Below are 13,232 nucleotides of genomic sequence, written 5' to 3'. Positions count from 1 at the left end.
TGTCACCCTGCCTGGGTGAGCTTACCTGAGACCAAATGTCCTGCACAGTTGGCAGCTCCTCTGGGAGGGAGGCAGGGGAGTGGACAGTCTGTTTTTCTTTCTCCTAGTCTTAATCATAAAAGAAAGTGTTTCTAAAGCTGTAACCCATACTATTGGGTTCTGTTCTAAAGCCATTAACTGCAAGAGAACCTCTAGTTACACCTTTGGATTCCAACTGTTGTCTACAGGTTCAATTCTTGCATGTCTGAATCCTAGGGAATCCTCTTCCTCACCCTCCTTCCCAACAATCTGAGTCTCCACAAAACTCAGAGAACCTTGTGCATCCAGAAGGCTTGTGCTACACCATCTTACAGAAAGCCAAGAGAGCAAGTCTCTCCAGCAAAGAGCTGGAGCAGTAACAGTTATTAGCAGCTAAGCCCTTACATGTCACACACCAGGGCAGGGACAAGACCTCTCTGTTCCTCACCCTGCGGGTGATGGGACGTGACTGTCTCTGTCTGAACCAGGTGGCTCCTCCAAGCCCTTGCTCATGAGTCAGCTTGCAGTTTGTGAGTTCCATTTTCTTCCTTTTCCTCACGTTTGCCATCAGGTGAAGCAGGATGGGTAGGATGAGGGGAGTGACTCCACCCACTTTTTTGTGTTTCAAATTGGTTTAGAGTATGAGAAAATAAAAACAGTATTATTTTTAATCAAATGCTTCATTCTGACTGCAGCTTTTTACTCCATATTTTTTCAGCTTTTGCAGCCTGGTATGACTAAAATTTTGAAAATGAAAAGTCATTTTAAGGCGAAAGCCCTTTTTTATTTAGAGCCAATCAAATGGAATTTCACTAATTATTTATTTTCATTAAGGACTTGTCAAAACGGAAATTTTTTCTTTAAGCACTTTCTTGGGTGTTAAAGGCTCATCTTTTTTTCTAAAAATATGGAACTGGAATGGTGCTTGGGTACCTTCACTCTGTGGATGATTTTGTTCCTCTTCAAGTGTCCACAGCATAAAAGAAGCAAATTGTTGGACCTTGAAAGTTTTCTCGTGAGGTTTTCGCTTGAGGAATGCAGAGGAAAGGCAAAGCCCCCAAAGCTCGTGGGAGGTGCTGGTCAGAGGCTGCTTCTCCTGGGGGTGCTGAAAGCTCAGCCCCTCCCTCTGTCCAGCTGCAATGTCCAAGCTGTGGCAGCTGCCAGGGACTGGCATGGTCACAGCTCCCTGGGGACTGCAGGCAGCCACCCTGCTGACAGCTGTCCCCCTTCTATCCCTCAGAACACTGATTCAGGGAAACAAGTCCATCTCTTTCCTGCTGTTTCTATTCCCTTCTTCTGTATTTTCCCTTCCTTCTTTTTCTCTTTTTCTTTCCCCTTCTCCTTCCATGCATGAACTAATTGACGTCTGATCTATTCAGAGGTTCGGCCCTAAAAAGTAACCTTCACTTAACTGCTCACATAACTTGCCTGTCACTTTTGATAACAGTCAGGGCATCATTTTTGCAAGTGTTCAACAGTAAAATTACTGCTTTGCTCTTGTCAAGCAAATGAGCCCTGAGGCCTGTGTGAAAACCATTAATGATGATGCCACGGTGGGACTGGTGCACTGGGCAGCCTGCAGAAGCACCGCTTCTCAATTCACTGTGCCCCTGCTGAGCAGTTTAGGTTTAATTAACCTGCATTAATGCCTGCTGGGACAGCATTTTCCATGCCTCCTTTTTCAGGGGGTCAAGTGGAGCCAGAGACAGCTGCTGGTGTCTCAGGTGCCCTGCATACGTGGCTGGGATCCTGCAAATGTTTATGGCTGTGGTGTGGAAATAAACTCGGCTTATTACTCTCATAAAACTGGTGGCTGTAGCCTTGGGCTTTGCCAGACTTGCTGAGCTGCTGGAGAGAATTACTGACAGAACATAAACCTGCTACAGCGCGTGGTGCTGGGGCACAAGGCTGTGCTGTGAGGTGTTTGTAGGGACAGAGGGCTGCAGAGATTCTGCAGGGTTCTGCAGAGATCCTGTGGGTGTTTCCATCCTCCAGAAATTGTTTTCCAACTGTATCTATGTGGTCAAGTAATGAAGTGTGCTTTCTAATGGAAAAGGACTCTGAGATTGGGGTTTGTGTTGCTGAGTCTGTGCCCAGCCGTTGTCGGGAGGGTAAGCATCTACCACAGCAGTTGTAATTATAGTTACAAGGCTGCCATTTTACTGATCAGTAACAGGCAGAGACAGGGGACTGATCCACACCTGACACCGGAGTTCAAGAGGGTTTTGAGATCTTGAAGACAACAGGCAACATAAATCCTATTTCTTTAGAAAACTAAGCTTCAATGGGGCTCTACTGGTTTGAGTACCATTTCTCTTCTGCAGAAAAACATGCAAAGCTTAACTTTATTCTTGTTTCTTTACCATTTATGTGTCCTAGAAGGAATACAAGTCCAAGAATCACAAACTTGGGCAGATCTCCCTGCTTATGAAGTTCAGATGAGACATAGGCTTTGCCACCAACAGTGCTTGCTTGTGTCTTCGTGTGGCTTGATGTGTGAATGAAAGGAATTATGAGTGAAGTGGTCATTAGCAGGTATTTACATAGGTTAATTGCATGGGGTAAGGAAAGATCAATTTGATTTTCAGTGGGGCTACTGATGGAGACATCTTCCTGAGAGAGCTTCATGACCCCTTTCCTTGGAATTGAATTATAGTTTTCCGGTCTCAGCAGGCTGTAGCTAAGGATTTAACAAGCTTCTAGGTCATGTCAAACCTTGCTTTTGTAGTTCTGGGTATTTGGTTTTGATGTGCCATGTCTTCTGGGTGCATTTATTGAGTTTACCCTGGTAGTCCAGTGAGGAGATTTCTAAGAGGGGAAATTGCCCTCATTCAAACATATAATGAACTTTAGAATCAGAGAATGCTTGGGTTTTGAATGGACCTTAAAGGTCATCTCATTCCAATGCCCCTGCCCATGGAAGGGACACCTTCCACTATCCCAGGGTGCTCCAAGCCCCATCCAACCTGGCCTTGAACTCCAGGGATGGGGCAGCCACAGCTTCTGTAGGCAACCTGTGCCAGGACCTCAGTGCCATTTTGGGTCCATGTTGAGTGACTGTGGCAAACTTTGATCAACAAAGATGAACAGCAGATGGGTTTAGGGCATCTGAATACTTCCAGTCTATTTAATGGGCATTATCTCATTATTGCTACCAAAGGCCCACAGTCACTGTGTTGCCTGAGCTAAGTGTGGGCAGTTGTAGCTCATCCTGCTTTTCCTGGGCCAAGCACCACCCTACTCTTGGTAAACCACTCCTGCCACTCGGGCAGGCTGGCTTAGAGCTGGTTCTGTCATGTCTCCATTAGTCTGCCATCTGCCACCTACACCAAACCTCCCCCTGGCCCCAGTCCAGGGCTCTTGCAGGCTTTGCAGATGCTCAAGCACCCCAGTGGCTGCAGGATGGGAGTTTAAATAAAACAGAGCATTGATGTGGAGATGAAATTAATTAATGTCCCTGCTATTAAATTACTGTCTCTAAGGGAAGACTTTTATTTTGCCTCTCAGATGACAGTGTTTCATTAGGGAAAAATACATGAGGTTTGAGAGCTCAAGCTTTGAAACAGTTTATCAGGTTTATTTATAAGTAAGAGTTGCCTCATTTTTCTTGCGACTTTAGGAGAATACAGAGTTTAGCCCTCTATTTTTTGAGTAGGGAATTGCTGAGAAAAACCTGTTCCTGTGAACCCCTAAGTTGCAACAGAGTCCTACCCATTTTTTAAAGATCAGTCCCTGACATTCTACACAAATCAGCAGCTGAACACCTCAGTGGGGCAGCCATTCTCTTATCTATCATTTATTTCAAAAAATGTATGGGCAAAGCTGCACACATTGGCTGGGTGACCCTTCCCTTTGTTCTGGCCTTACCTTGCTTCATATGAGAAGTGAATTCCTTTGATTTTGTGAATCGGGAGGTTTGGATGTTCCTTATTCAGGGCTATAATAAGAAGTGCAGCAAGTAGATGAGAAGTAAGGCAGTAGTTAGGAAAAAAACCACTGGAATATGACTTGGAAACCTAAGGGAGAGTTGCAGGCAGAGACAAACAGGTCCACAGTTTTTGCTGCGTACCTGCTGCCCACTGCCCTTCCTGCTGACATTGGCAAACTTCTGGAGCTTGGCATTGCTGAACTGAATCAAAGAACAGCCTTTTGTAGGAGTGGAAAGATCAGGGTAGAGGTGCTACGGTCAGGAAGTACAGCAGCTGCCCATATGACTCCTAACTGCAGCCAGAGCTCTCACTTTCTCACTGTCAGGAGCATTTAAATAAATAAATAGCCTCATAGTAGACATCTCTGCTTTTTTTGTACGAGTTAGAAGAATAAATGTACCTGGAGAGTATGTATAATTTATTTAGAAATATAAGGATGTTGAATATCTGCAGAGAATGAAAAAATTTCCCAGTCCTTGGGGTTATTTGATCTGCTAATTATCCATACTTCAGAACCCATTATTCACACTTTCCTGCTTTCCTCCAAGAAATATATTTGGCAGACATCTCTATATATTTTTATAGCTTTCTGTGAGATCAGCAGGAACAAAAGAGAAGAAAAATTCGAGTTGTAAACCATTAATAAAATGCAAATGTACAACAGTCTTCTTTGTTTGATGTTTGCGAGTAAGCAGATTGAAACAGAGATCTCTGCTGTGTCAATATCCTGAAAGACTGGAGAAAAAAAAGTTTTTTAGACTTGCCTTTGCCCAGTGAAACAACCAAGGGCAAACTGCAGCTCTGTTTGGAAGCATGTTTGGCACAGGCAGCAATGGTGACTCACATATATTAACAGCAGCAGGGTTTTGGATCCCCTGCACCTTGCTACCACAATGCCAAGCTGTTCATCAGCACAAACACTGTCCTGCACACTCTCCTCCAGAAAAAAAGCCAAACTAAGGAGGCCTTGGGATCTCTAATTTATGCCGGGCTTGGTCCAAAACTTGCTGGAAAGATTGTCTTTGACTGAAAAGAGCTGTGGGACTACCTAGAATGGTCCAGTGCAGGTGGCAACCAGTCTTTGTATCCCATTCTACACCCTGAACATTTTGCAGCATCATGGAGAAGGTCCCCTTTGGGATGCAAAACTGCTGGTGGAACAAGACAGTGCTAGTTTCTGAGAGAGAGCTCACAGCCATGGCAGGGGTTACAGGGATGGAGGTTTGCTGGCTAAGAGAGAAGGGGTCTATATATGTCCCAGTTTCTTTTTTGGACACATTGTTGGGCAGATTCCTTTTTGACATTAAAGAATTCATGTTGAGATGGCTTCTTTGCTGTTGTAATGCACCTCCCCTGATTGCACCTTGTCTCCTTCTTATGGACGTGGCTGCTCTGTCTTCCCCTGGGAACCTCCAGGTGTGTCATGGTTGGAGCTCTATTCTTGTAATCAAAATGAAGGAAGAGCCCTTGATATCCTTCAGAAAGGAGCACAGTTCTCTCTCTGGTATCACCAGCTCATGCTGAAGATGGTAACAGTAGCAAATGGTCAGATTCTCAGGGGAAGGCTGAGGGGGTTTGATGTTTGAATTGAGGCACTGTCTCATCCTTCTGTGGGGTTGTTTCTGAACCTACACATCTCTGCTTCTCCTCTAGTGCTGTGGATCTGCAGATGTCCTTGGATTCCTGCAGGAGCAGGAATTAGCCAAGAAATGGGCAGATTTATCTTATTTGGTGCCCACTCAGTGGGTGCCTAGAGCAAGGTGTCACTTGTCTTGCCCTGGTTATGGTCATATTGTAGGGAATGTGTCAAAAATGCAGTAGCTGCTGTTTGTTCTTGAAAAACACAGGATCTTGTATAAACATTTCCAAAAGTGCCTGGCCTCTGTGACAGCTACAGGCCAAAGAAGGACTTAAATGATACACACAGGGTTAGAATTGACCTTCACCAGACTGGATTTCACTCTCTGAGCTGCAGAACAGTTTGTTAGAATGGGATTTCTGTTGCTTCTCTATACACTGGCAAATATGTCTTGTGTGTTTGGGTCTGTATTTTCTGAGTGCTTCATTTAAACTCTGAACTCTGGAGGCAGATGAGCACGGGAGTCTGGTGATAGTTGCAAGATATATATTATATATAAATAGAAAGTATTTCAGACCCTGTAACTGGCAAGAGGAGAATAATAGAGCTTTGGTTGGCTCTCAGTAGAAAGTGGGGTGAGATTTTCAAAGTCCATCTCTGCAAATACTGTTGTATTTTATGTCATGTCTTCTGCAGGACAGAAGACCAGTTAGATGTGACTTTCATAGGTATCAAGTGAGAACAAAACCAAACCACATTTTGAGGGACATAGAGGAAAATGATCCCTAACAAGAGGTGCTAGTTTGAATTTATGGGCAGATGTGCATTAAAGGATCGTGCTGGAAGATCACAGTCCAAGAAGATGAGCTTTAGATTACAGGATTTTCTATTTCCTACACTTTCTCTGAATGTTAGTGCTTTTTCAGGAACAGATCTATTTGATGGGGGCATGTGTACATTTTGAGGGGGCAGGTTTGTCATCCCCCAAGGCAGCAAATCTGTCAAGGCTCCCCTGTCAGGCTGTCAAGCCACTGAGCCTTCTTCTTTCCAACCACATTTGAGACAGGTTGAATCTGGTGAGGCGAGTTGTGTACCCAAGGCACAAATCCTCATCCAAGAAGCAGGGAGGCAGCCTGGGGAAAAACAGGCATTTGAAAAACAAAGGTAGGGAAGTGCAAAACGGAGTTGTCTTATGTTTCAAATGTGACTTTCCATGTCAGTGATCAGAGTGCAAGTCACTCAGGTCTGGTTATTTGAAGAACAGGATGAACAGCCAGAACACAGCAGAGTCTTCCCGGGTTTCCCAAGCCTACCTGCAGTTCATGCCAGGTGAAACAGGGGACAAAAGGAACTGTCCTGACTCTGGGTGATGATGTTGTGTTGTTTATTTTAATGTAGGTCAGAAAGTCGCACTGGAACTGTGGTAGGGAATTGCACTTTGCATGGGGTCATGATGTAAAACCAGGGAACAACTGACCCCAAACTGTGTGTCTCCTTTCATGCCAGCTGGCCGGGGCATGTCAGCCTGCTGCAACTCAGCTCACACCCTCATAAAAGAGTGGATAAACCCCACCACTGATCTGACCTTTCTATAAACCTGCTGTGCTGTGTTTCATCAGTTGAGCCTCTGGCCCAATCAATTTTAAATGCCACTGTTTGCCAACCTTGCATTGTTCCCGCAAACCGAGTGTGTTAAGAGAGGATAATTAGGGAGAACACAGTAATTAATACTGCTGATAATAACCCAGAGGTGTAATTTAGCTGCCTGACTTAGACTGAATTCCCTGTGCTGGAGGAGGAAAAGGCACCTGCTGAAGTCTTTCACAGCAGCTTAGCTCTCCACAGGAGGCAATCACACGCTGAGCACACAGAAGCCACTGAGGTCTCTCCTGAGCTGCTACTGATTGCCTTGCAGACAGCGATGGCATGTCACTATTGATTATTTTCCTATTATAAACTCCTTCCTCTTCTCCCTTTTTGCCATGATCTGTTGGGTAAACACAGGAAACAAGTAAGAGCAGCTGAGGTTTGCAGTTATGAAGTGTTTGGAGGAGGAGGAGGGGAAGCACTGGTTCAGCAGGCAGTTCTTGTTTTAAGGAAGGGGCTAATGCTGAAAGATTAGGGTCCAAAGAGATGTGGTGGTATCAGGATAAAAATCATCCTTCAGTCCTATGCAGACTTTTCTGCACAGAAATTACAAGAGGCAATTTTTAACATTGACTGCTGTCTTGAGCATGCTGCAGTGGGAGTTTTATGTGCAAGTCCATGGTCAGCGCTATTTGTTTTTTTCAGACTGTAGTCACTGCAAGTATTTTAAGGCTTTCTTTTACCCAGAAATCCTTAGAAGGTCTCTTTGGTTTCTGTGGTCTCCTATTGGCTGTGGCAGGGTTGAACATGGGACAGATGAAGCTTCTTTCCCACCTTCTGGTCACTACTGGCTCCACGTATGGAAGTCCCACAGCACTGGACACCCCCAGATGGGTGTCTAGCTGCTGTCTGAAGTGCTTTCTCAGGGTATTTCTCATCATTTCCCATCTCCAGAGCCAGCATTAATTTTGTGCAGTGCGAAGTCTTTCTGTTGCCTACAGCTTTTGCCCCAGTTCTGTTTTGACCGCACTTTTGGCTCAGTTTGGTGAGGTGATGCACTCATTGATGCCATTCCTGTGCGTTGGGTTTTTGTTAATGAAAGCAGTTCCTGAAAATGCACAGAATTGTGTTTTCCTTCTACTAATTTCCTCAGAAGCTTGAGGGAACTGGTGTGCTTCTGCTCATGTAAATGAAACTCTGGTTAAACATATGCAGTGGAAGGTCATGCTTCTTCTTCTGATTTTTTTTTTTTTTTTTTTTTTAATGTGCCATTTGAACTTTCATTTCCTCAGCCTCATTCCTTGCATGATAAATTAATGTTTTATTCGGGACATTGAAGTGCACTTGTGAGACATGAGTGATTCCAGTGACCTTCTCTGTGACCTTGAACAAATGTTTTCTCTCCCTGGGTCTGCTCCTTCCCAGGGGTTTTAAAACCAACTAATTGTCACTGATGTCTATTACCAGCTTTTAGTCTTTGCACCCATCCTTCCTTGTGTCCTGACAGTCGCACATCTTACCCTGGAGCTGTGTAGAAGTTGGACATCCAGTCTGTACTAATTGTCCAATCTCCAAAGAATGATCTAGTCAGTCCCAAAATAGCTTTCTAAAGAAGGTGTGGTGAATCATTCTCCTGACTTCCCCTATCACTGCTCACTGAAGATAGTAGAAGCCTGGATGGCTAATGAAACAAGATACCTAATTATTTAGAGATGTAAATTTAGTAGGAGGGAATCTACCATGAAGTCACAAAATGCAAGTGCGAGATTTTTGTCTGTAAAACCTCTGCTTTTCCTCTTTGTTGTGGATTATTGTTTCTTGGTTTTGGTTTGGTTTGTGTTTTTTATATGCACTTTCATTCAGCAGCAACTAATAACCTTCCTGGTGCAAAGATGTCAGGTTCTGTAAGTCAACATGACAGAGAAAAGGAATGGAGAACGCTTGTGAGAGGAGAAAAGAAATTAAAAGAAGAAGAACCTGTTATAGCTGTATTACAAATGCTATCAGTGTTTATCAGGGAAATAAGACAATAATCATCGGGTCCTGATAGGATAAGTAACCTCATTCCTGCCTTATTAGTGCTGGTTTTTTGTGGGGACAAGGTGGTTCAAGCTTGATTTTTCAGTAAGCACATAGTACTGACTCTTGTCCTCTATGACAGTTAGAAAGAGTTCAGAGATTGGTTTTTATTTTATTTTCTTTCTTGTTTTCCCTTCCTCTCCTGACTGTCAGGGTGAATTTGTATCTTCTGGCAATGTTGGGGAGGTCGGAAAGATGTCAAAAAGAGGATGGAAAATGCATTTTAAAGTGAGCTGTTAGGAATTGCTTTGACGTTTCTGACAAAGGGAAAGGTTACTGCACACAACTCTTCAGCTCCTATCTTCTTATTGCTTTTCTTGTCAATCACAAGAGGAAGCAGAGGAATTCCCTATCATGACTGGCTTGTCCCATGCCCACGGCTGGTCTGGCAGGTAGGTTTGGCTTGGCATGCAGGCACTAGTCACACTCTGCAGGGTGTGATTAGCACTTGGGGACATCTGTTCTACCAGTGTCCCCTGGGGTTCTGCTAAAGCAGAATGGTCAGTTCAGAGGTAGCCCTGGCCCCTCTCCCCACCATCTTTTTTGTAAAAGTGAGAAATGCCTACTCATTCTGTCTTGTTTCTGCAAGGAGACGTTGATCCTCAAGTGAACTTTATTGATTGACTTGCTCCAGAAATTTAAAATCACAGATTTGGAGGCATCTGCATAACCCAGTGAACCTCTGCTGTTGATAACAGACCAATAATGCTGACGCCAAGTTTGGCACCCAGCGACATTTGGCCTGGCTCACTCTCTGGTCACCTGCTTGGGAAGAAGAAAGGAGAAATTAAGACACAAAGTTTAAAGACAGCCCACAAATGGCCAGAACAGAGGGGACGTGTTCAGGAAGGAGCTTTACCAGTGAAAAGATAAAGCTCTAAGTGCAGAATATTTTGCTGTTGATGCTTTAAATTGCAAATGAGCTGAGCCTGAGACAAGGGAAATCGACGTGCATGAGCTTGTACTTTAACTAATAGTTGCTTGCATCGTGTTTGATTCCTGGATAACTCAGGAACAGGAAAAAATAGAAGAATCTTTGCCAGTTCAGTTCATTATGAAGAGCAGTAACTAGTTCTAAATAGCTCTTTATTTCTTCTCCAGTCTTATTATAGGACTGAATTAATAGCTTCAGTTTCCTGGTTTGTAATAGGAAAGATTCAAGCACTTTCAATATTTTGGTAAAAATATGCAAACTTGATTGTTTTTCCAAAAGCAACTGAAAACATAAACTTATTTGAGGAAACTCTCAAGTGTCTTTTCTTTAGCTGAGAATTAACATTTTCTGAAGCAAATGCACCAAACAAGTTTCATTAATTCTTTTTTTTTCTACCAATTCTTACTGGTTGGGTGGGTGGGAAGAAGGTGAATCTCCTTTGAGCTTTCACCTCTTCCTCTGATTTGCAGCCCTTGATTTTGCTTTTTGCCTTTCTGGACTAAAACCAAAGGCAACACTTGTAGAGGCCCTGAGAAGCCTTTAATGTCAGAGCTTTTCTTGGCAGCCAGAAGAGCACAATTGCAAAGCAGAAAAGAAGAGCCTTATTTAGCAAGCAGCTGTTGCTCTCCAAGTTGATGAAACAATTAGCTGGAGATGATGCCCTGGTGCCATTCTGCTTTTTAATAGCACCACGATGCTCCTTTGTCAGGACAAGCCTCTTTGCAGGTTTAATAAACCATGTGAAACCACACACGACATTTCTTACCTTGGACTCTTCAGGCCTTGTAGAGGGAAGATTTAGCTGGCCAAGGGGAACATGATGCTCCTGGAGGAGCAAACTGATCTCCCAACAAGGATCCTCTCTGCCTGTGAAAGCAATTAATAAAAGCTGGAGCAAATCTCCTCTTAAAAATGTCTGTAGCAGCCAGAAAGGAGCTGCTGCAGCAGATGCTGGCCTCATCCCCCCATGCTGGTAGAAGCTGTGCACTGTGTTGTCTGGTGAGGGTAGGGGTGAGAGCTGCTCTGAGCCACACAAGAGTGACAGTTTTCCATATTCCTGACAGCCTCTATTAAGCCATACACGGAGATTGATGAAAAGCTCCTCTGCAAAGTGGTGTTGCCACAGATCAGAGCAGTTCAAGCAGCTGCTGGGTTAGAGCACTGTCCTTTATTTATTTCCTGGTGATTCTTTTCCACTACTTTTTCTGGAAGCAGATAGTGTTGTTTGTCTGGCTGCAAGCTGAGCTTGATGCTAAATCTGCTGGAAATACTGAGCAGTGGATGCCTCTTTACCTTCTGTGCAATTGCATATGGATTGGTTCCTGCAAGAGTTTCTAATAAACATTTTGATGGCCCTGTTTTTTCAGCCACGTTGGAAGGTGATCATAAAAAGGAAAAAAAAAAAAAAAAACGGAGGAAAGGAGATTAAAATTATCAGTGATCTCAATTCCCTGTGTTTCAGTTAAACATTTTTAATACTGTCTGCAGTGCATGTACTATGTCTGTGCTCCCCTCTCTTGACAGGTCCCCAAATCACATTCACTGCCATTCATTATGTGCAATGGAATAAAACATTTATTCCCAGTCATGTTTTATTCCTGGGGAAATATCTATTTCTGCAAGCTCCAGACATCTTTTTAACTATTAGCATTTCCCTTCATGGCACTGGGCTCCCTGCCCAGAAGATGAGTCCTGCAGGTCTTGGTGGGATTGTGTCACCAGGCACTGTAGCCCTGGTGGGACAGGGACAGGCTTTGCAGCCTCTCATGGTTGCAGATAACACAGCCTGGCTTTGAAAATTTAACTGCAATGTTCTTGGTGTTTCTTTGTAATCCCTCTCCGTGTCATTGTGACAGGAATCTTGCAGCCAGTGTAAGGAGGGGTGCGTTGTATTTTGCTGAAGTTCACAGAATCTTCTCCTTTAATTTAATGATCTTTTGGTCAGCACCTAGATTTTATTTTAGGAATAGAACTAATGGCAATGCATGACCCCTTTCCTGAAATGTCTACTGTCCTGTGACCACAGTACACTGGGACTGACCCTTATTCCAAAGGCAGAAAGCTATGGCCCAAAGGGGCATGTAATTATTTAATGGGCAGCAGGAAGCTGGATGTTCTGACTCCAGCTCTTCCCTGCCTGCTTGACCAAGCTGCCTTTTAACTCCTGTTCACTTAACCCAACCATTAACTGTGCAGTCTGTGAAAATGAGCATCCTCTGATTTACCCTGTGCAGATGAAGCAGTGGGGCTCCTTTCCAGCAGCCCTTTGCCCGTAACAGCCAGCCAAAACCTCAACTCACCTGAAGATGAAACAAAGTGCTGAAGGCAGAGGGGAGTGCAGAAACACAGGAAATTCAGGGTTTGAGCTTTACAGCCAGTCCTCAGCCCACTTCTGTTATTGACACCTTCAATAAATCAGCTCAGCAAAGGTTCAGATGGAGAAAGATTCACTGTGGCTCAGTGACAGCTTTGCTGTTCAGAGCCTACAAATCACCCAGGGAACTTTGTTTCCTGCCTGAAGGTGCCTCTCAGGGCTCTGCACCCTGTGGTTCTTCCTGCACTACCTGTGGGCACAGGGAAGATCTGCTTCACCCTCTGCTTGTGCCTGGCAGAGAGTGGCATTTCATTGTGTAAAGGGAATGTCATGGAGTCACGGCTGTAACAGAGTTATTTATAAACAGCACATTCAACAAGCAGCAGCCCAGTATAGCCTGGACTTCTCTGGTTTCCTTTTTGCACATAGGACCCAGCCCCACCATCCTCTTCTGGCCTCATGTCCCGTGGGATGTGCCCACCACAGAAGGGACAGAACTTGCTGAACCAAGAGCTGGCTCACAGAATAAACAAGAGCTTAGTGTGGCAAGCATCACAACTCTGAACCCTGCAACATATCTGGCTGAAAATGGCCAATGCTTTTAGGAGTTATTAGGAAGGATAGTCTATATGCTCTGTTAAGCCTTGTTTCCTGAGGAATTCAGGCTAAAATATTGCTTAGATCTCTTAAGGCAGTTATGCCCAAGTGCACAAGCTACTTTAAATCAGAAAGCATGAAAGCAAATTAAGGTTTTAAATCACCAGAGGTCAATTACCAAGTGGCTACTGCAAC

The 13,232-nt window shown here is 44.1% G+C and overlaps 1 protein-coding gene and 1 long non-coding RNA gene across 3 annotated transcripts in view; one reads left to right on the top strand and one right to left on the bottom strand.

The window, feature by feature from the left end:
• LOC138118096 (uncharacterized) overlaps positions 1-13,232 on the top strand; it is a 190,970-nt gene that overhangs the window by 134,335 nt on the left and 43,403 nt on the right. The gene's annotated exons all lie outside the window — the stretch shown is intronic.
• On the bottom strand, positions 9,788-12,724 carry LOC138118241 (uncharacterized). Its single transcript, XR_011155052.1, has 3 exons — positions 12,427-12,724; positions 10,893-10,993; positions 9,788-9,954 (listed from the first exon to the last, which is right to left on the bottom strand). It is a non-coding gene; the product is annotated as an uncharacterized lncRNA (long non-coding RNA).

The sequence above is a fragment of the Aphelocoma coerulescens genome, chromosome 13, assembly GCF_041296385.1.
Source record: "Aphelocoma coerulescens isolate FSJ_1873_10779 chromosome 13, UR_Acoe_1.0, whole genome shotgun sequence".
Taxonomy (NCBI): Eukaryota; Metazoa; Chordata; class Aves; order Passeriformes; family Corvidae; genus Aphelocoma; species Aphelocoma coerulescens.
This window is presented reverse-complemented; position numbering and strand designations above follow the sequence as displayed.